Raw genomic sequence first — 7,071 nt, 5'->3', positions numbered from 1 at the left:
CGTTTTATGTGACTTCTATATATAAACGGGTAGTTCTCTCTGGACGACCCTCGTATATTCGATTGTTCTGACGTATTCGTCAGAATGACAATTTGTCAGGACACGGATCCACTGTAACTACAGGTTTGTTAGACGTGAAGTATAGAGTGTGCATTATTCAAATGACAAGTCAAGGTTTTACGAAGGACATAATTTTCATCTATTTCAAATAACTGTTCGAAATGTCAATCGAAACATGACACATAAAAACGAATTGAAACAACAAACTCGATATCTTGTGTGTTGATACAAAGCACAGGTGGTTAAACGCACATGAAAGTAAGGCATTGTTTCGAGAAATGTATACCATGCAATTGAAGAATCAGATAACCGTGGTTCCCTTTTTTCTCTTTTTACATAAAGCTATTAAAGTTTATTCATCGGTTAAATATTAATCCCTTCTATATTTGACATTTCCATCTTGTAAACGATCGTTTTTATTGGTCGTACATATTGCCAATTTCAGGGTTAATTTATATATGATTTCGGTTTGAAACGTCCATTGTAAACAACCACAGACGTAATTAGGACGGTTATACGATTGAAAACGTGTATTTTGTTGATATTTAATTTACGCTAGGTCGATCAAACGAGCGCGTTATATCCATGAATTTTGACTTCATACGCCAGGCGAGAAGGAAACGCCCCGAACCTGAAACCCAATTGCGTGTTTTTCATTTCCAAGACAATTGATGAATCAATTATTTTATCGATTACTTGTCCCATTCATTTCGTTTAAATTACCACTAGATCTTTTCCTCTAAATTCGTTTTATTTGTTTTTGACATATTAAAATTAATGATTCAAAATTCACTGTAATATAAATTAAATAATAATAATGTAAAAATAAGTAATAATGCGAAATAAATGGAAAAAAACTATTTCAATTATTTAAAGATTTAAGTCGTTAAATTTAAACCACGACCTAGCGTGTGAGATCGCGAATGATCTTCCCTTAATAGAATCTTCTTTCCAATTGAATTCTCCAATTACTCAAACCGTTAATGCACGTATTTCAACACATATCTTTGCAATCGTAGTTGCAACATTATCATTTCCTACGTTCGTTGGAAACTTTCACGTTTTCATTCGGCGTAATCCCTCAACACGCGCCTCGGTGATCGGTAAAAAGGATCGCGGACGAGGCAATTAATCACAATAAACGTCATAATTACTTAACGCGTGACGCAATAAACATGGCTCGTCGTTGGCAAAGCGAGAGGCTGACAAAAGGTTAGACGGTTTGAAAAGACGCGGCCAGGTGACTTGTCGGTAATTTTTTAACCCGCCCCGAGTCCTCGGGGATCCAGGACATAGAGGTTGGCGTCATATCGAGATTACGCGAGGAAACGCTGCCTATCAAGCATCCACCAATCTCCGGCCGCGAGTTTCAATGAAGGTCCACTGGGATCTCGTGACTTCGTATTGAACATAATGACACTGAATACTTTTCCCTGGCATGTGGATTGTCCTAGGAATCCACGTGTCACCCTTCCAACAAAAACATTCAGTTTCGTCGGTCTGTTCGTTTTATTCCCTCTTTTCACGGGTTTAAATACACGTCGACGATAATGCAATGTATTCTATGAATTTCGTGATTGGTAGAGATGTTCGTTAATTTTCCGTGTTTTGTTAGTTTTTTAGAGTGAAGTGGTGCATTTAGTTAGACGCCAGGGAATATGGATTTGCAAATGAACGTTTGAAATTTACGGAATCGAGAATTGGAACACGGAATTCAATATCGGGGATTTTTCTTGAAATGTATTTAATGGCAGGATTTATGGGGGAAGAAGATCGATCAATTCGTCATATTTATGAAAATTTATACCTTTATAAACACTATCAGAAAGATTGGATCTAAACAGAAAGCTGGTTTGCTTATTAAATATTATAACGAATATTCTACATTGATTATTTTAATATTTTACGTTATAAAACACATATGCTGAAATGCGCGCGCTAAATATTAGAACGTGTCCTAATACTTCTGGTCGGTTGCGTGCATCCCATGCACTTTTGCATTTTTAAATTTCTCAAAAATATCTAAAAATTCCCACTATATATAGTTATATTACTATTTCACAATAATTAATAAACACAATAACTTACTAACAATTTTATACTTAGAAACATCATCTCTTCTTACAATCCATTTTCTCATTAAAACTGCAACAAAAACGCCTACAGAATAACGTTAACTATGTATTTCAAGATATAAGCAATTCGTCTCCTATTCTCACTAAAGCGAACAATCGGCATCAATTAATCTTACAATTATTCGCGTAGTCCAATAAAATAAACGAGCGAGGAATATCATTACAAGGATCAAACGGCATCCCCGTGTACAAGCGTCTAACTAGGGTCTGCTTTGTTAGGAGAAAGCAACGAGACTCCTCTTACTGAGAATGTCTGCGTAGGTTCGTGCTGGTGGTCGTAGCCACGGCCGTGGTCGTGGTCGTGGTCGGTAATATTTCACGGTAACGGTATTTAGCGGAACCGTCGCGACTGTCATCCGCGATGAAACGGTGGAGGCAGGGAAGACATTAAGCGTAATGAATTACTAGCCGGGAGGAGTAATGTGTCTTAATTACGGACCCGCGGCACAATAATTATGTAATTAGGCATTGTTTGCCGACCAGCCCCTAATCACAATCCCGATGTCGCAGCCTCGTCACGGCTCGAGGTGCTGCACCGCGTTATCGACCGGCTCCGTTCCAACGTCGTTCGTCCGCGTCTAGACGCCGACGCTCGCCTCCTGTGTGACCGGCTTTGTACGACCAACTTACTCCCCTAACGAACTTCATCGATAAACAACTAGAACATTCTTATTCATTTACTTCTTTTTTTTTTCCTTTTTATACAATTTTGTGTTATACATTGAATGTTATACATTGGAAGATGTTCTCTGGGTTAAGGAGCGTGTGGTAATTTGTATTTAGGGTGGTAACTTCTTTAACGATGCGCTTATTAATTTGTTAATTTGGATCATAGATCAGCCAAAAAGATCCATAATCATGGTATTAAAAGTTGGTATTAAAAGACAGATCAAGTTTAGTTAGGTTGATTTTAATCCTTTGAAATTTAAGTATAATATAATTTATCAGTAACAAAAATGAAACTTTATATTGAAAACGGTTTATTGAAAAATCGAACGAAGATCTATAAATAATGAAATCACTTTGTCCAAGAGATTAGGAATTCGTGTGACGAGTTAATTCGTCTTCTTCGGTTTCCATTGATATTTTTTAAAAAATTGTATTTATAAATATATAAGCAAGACTATATATAGAATATATAGAAAATATATTGGATATGTGGCTATTGTATCTTCGTAGATCGTAAAGTATTAACTACATATGGGACAAAATGATGTGGCAATACAGTTTCTTTTAAATACCACGGCACAGTTAATGAACGTGAAATCACGCGATTGCAGATATTTATTAAACTATTTCTAGTATAAATACGGCGATATTGGAATTTTCGATTCTTATCGCCTTATGTTGGCATAGCAATTATAAAAGGTGAAAAATGCTACGAGTTTTAATACCAAGTCGTTGAGAGACATGTAGTAATATCCGGGCTTTTTTAGATTCTCGCGATACGATACACGTTAATTATACGCCTATTCCTTCCTTTTCGCCTACGCTTGTCAGAACCGCGTTCGCCGTGGTTAGGAACGATTATGTCGAGTTCAGCTGTCCTTTCCCCTTTGTCAACATAGCGCCTTCAGATTCAGCCAGTCTGCACAAGTCATCTCTTGGATTGCTATCATAACCAACGTTTAACCAACTACAATTGTTCTTTGTTTTACCACCGTAATCGATTAGAATGAATCGAAACGAATAATTTCCTAGAATGATATCTTTTGATAAGTAAATCTAGTACCCAGATTTCACCAACCTGTTCAGTCGTCGCTCTTAGGCAGAATAATATACATGTATAAATTTGTGTATAGATTGTATTTATACTTGCAAAAAATAAAACAAACGTAGGTGGAGAACATGATAAGTCAAACTTCTCTTGTAGAAGAATAATTTAAAAATTCAATATATTGTCGATCAATTCCACTTCAATATTATTTTCTCATGTGATTTCGGGCTGAAGTATGTTTTTGTATTAACGTAATAACTAAACTGACGTTATCTATTTTTTAAAAAATTACTTAATTTATCGTACTTCTGTCGTGCAGTCTTGAAGTTTTAATTCCGTGATTAGAAGTTTCTGATTACAAGACGACTAGATTAATAGGTTAAATCTCTCTCTGGTAATCAAATAATGGAATATAATAAAATTATAGAACACAATCTAATTGCCGAAATATTCAATCGAACTTTTTTCATCTTTCGTCGATGCAGTCACACAGCATCCATCGACACTTCCGGCGCACAGAGGCCAGGGTGATCACGATGCATTAATATTTATGCGCGAAATCAAATCCGTAAGCCGTGAGGTCTCGACCTGGTGGAAACGTAAGCACAGGAATCGAGTCACCTAAAACGCAAGACAAACACGATGGTATGTCATGGGCTTCGCAGATTTCCTGCAGGTATTTGGGATACCTTCTCCCCCGTCGTCGTCGTTCTCCTCTTCATCGTCTACAGTGCAAACCGTTCCATTCCAAAATTTACATCGTTCGTCGTACTCGCGCTTCCCAACTTGGTGTCGTCGGATTTAGAACAGTCGGATTAAATTTTCGGCTTTGTATCGAGCGGTGCGTAAGGCGCGTGCAAAATACCGTGTTTGCCTATCCGTGAAATAACACCAGTTTAGCGGTGATATCCGCTTAGCCGTCGAAATCTTCGAAATCGATGAAAATAAACGATGTTTCTACTGGGTTGTTCATAAAGTTCGTCGAGAAATTTGAGAGCAAATTTGAAGATATCGTATCTTTATAGAGTTATCAGATCGTTAAACAATATATGCAGCGTATCTTCCGGTAGCTTTTTGTTATTTGTCGAGTAGCATAATGATCGCTTTTCCCAAAAAATTATTTTAGCGATGAATTAAAGTATTGTAGTCTTCTTCAGGTTTGTGAATTATACAATTTCTTATTATGAAAAAAGCTTTGAAAAAATTGGAAATCTTGTTAAAAACTCTCTCGATAAATGTATTTCCAGAATTTCTCAGGCAACATTTACATACGTAGATATCAAGTGGTAATATGTACGTTATAGCAGAATATATTGCTGCTTTTCGAACCACTCGATACTAGAACATCCACGAGATACGGCTATCTTCTTTAATAAATCGAACGACGGTTACAGTGTCTCATTGTTTCTTTAAATAATAATCGACGATGAGAAAACTGTTTAAGTTACTTGGTACTTCGATCGCGTAATAGACTTGCGTAACGGTGAATGAAAATAAGAAAGATAGCTATAAATTGTATCGGTCGAAGAAAACAAAAGAAAGAAAGGTTTGTAGGGAAAATTTAGCGGAACGATAGTTAAATGAGGGACATTCTGTTTTCTAATTTATTTCCTTATCTCATTTGGTATAAACCGAGGCCTACACGCTCAATTATTCCTCTTGGAATAACCGCGTAAACTGGTTTGCAGAGTTAAGGCTACAGGAGAGGCAGCCTGTACAAACCAGTTTGTGCAGTTCAGTACGCACGGGCAACACGGCGTATTTAGACGGTTCTACATGCTCGGCCTAATCCGTACAAACCAGTTTGCGCAGTTAAATACGCGCGAGCAACACGCTCCAAATTCTTGATTATGTTTTCCAACAATGCCGCTGTACTTTTGATATACCATCAACTTTAATGGCATCCGGGAAGAACGGAACTTTCTTTCTTGCGTCAGGAGTACGATATAGTTCAAACTAATCCCGTTAACGTTATAAGATGATATTGTAGTAAAATCGTTCGGGAGATATAAATGGTAAACGTGGAAGGTATTAGTACACTTTAAGATAGAATTTCTACTTGAAATACGTAATACGAGCATTCTATATTGTCGCGAATAAATCAACCATGAATTTCGGAGCCATTAATCCCGAAAACAGCTTATTGCAGTTCGAGATCGAACTTTTACATCGGCCTCCTTATGGCTGATTCATGAAGTCCGTTACTACTGCCATGAATCTATTACGATTGGCTGTTATTCAAACGGCGCGGCGGCTGGACATTGGAACGGCAACAAAAGATCATCCACGAGCCTTACATGGTCGTTATGTTCGATCTATTCCTAATGGTCTCGGCCTTCACGGTTCTTGACCCTGTTCGCTATCATAAATCGCTCCAACATTGGCGAATAATCGATGACATAGAACCGGCGGTTGTAGGGCGTTCGAATAGTCATAGAGAGATGTATGTACACGCGTTTCACGTGAAAGCCAACGAATTAATCTTGAACGAACGAGTTCCTCGAATTTTTCTTCCTAAAATCGTCTAAGCTGATGGAGTGCTACGACTTAAAATTATCGTAGCAGACATTTTCGTCGAGTAATCGATGTTCAATAGCCTGTTTACTCGAGCACGAGCATTGCGATAATTTACCGAATATCAGCGAACGTATCGAATATGCCGTATGGAACGCGAATTCTCGATGACATCTTCATTTTCTTGGTATCTCGACGACTCTATCGTTCTTCCGGAAGGGATAGAGAACGGGACGACAAACAGGCTTCGCCGGGACTTGTCGCGAACGCGAAATAGATGGCACGCTGCCATAGCGGAATGATACAATGGCACGGAATTATTCATAATTTTCGCAAGTTGGTTTAATAAACTTAAAGCGAAGGTGGGCATTCATCAGGACGCAGTGAGGAGCGTAGCTCGAAGGAAGGAAGGAAGGAAGGAAGGGGTTATAAATACGTCGCGAAGACACTCTTTAGCCGACGGAGAAGGAAGAATGAAGAAGATAGGGGGAACGGGTTAGTTACATACACTTCTCTGAGTCCTGATTTGCATGTCTAAAGCTTAAGTTTAACATCCACGGAGTGTCGTGGTCTCTGGCGGGAACAGCTCATTTAAACGTAAAAAGGAAAAGAATGTAGAGAGAAAGAAAAGAAAGGTCGAACGTT

Source organism: Bombus vancouverensis, chromosome 10, assembly GCF_051014615.1.
Source record: "Bombus vancouverensis nearcticus chromosome 10, iyBomVanc1_principal, whole genome shotgun sequence".
Classification (NCBI taxonomy): domain Eukaryota; kingdom Metazoa; phylum Arthropoda; class Insecta; order Hymenoptera; family Apidae; genus Bombus; species Bombus vancouverensis.
Note: the sequence above shows the minus strand (reverse complement) of the source record.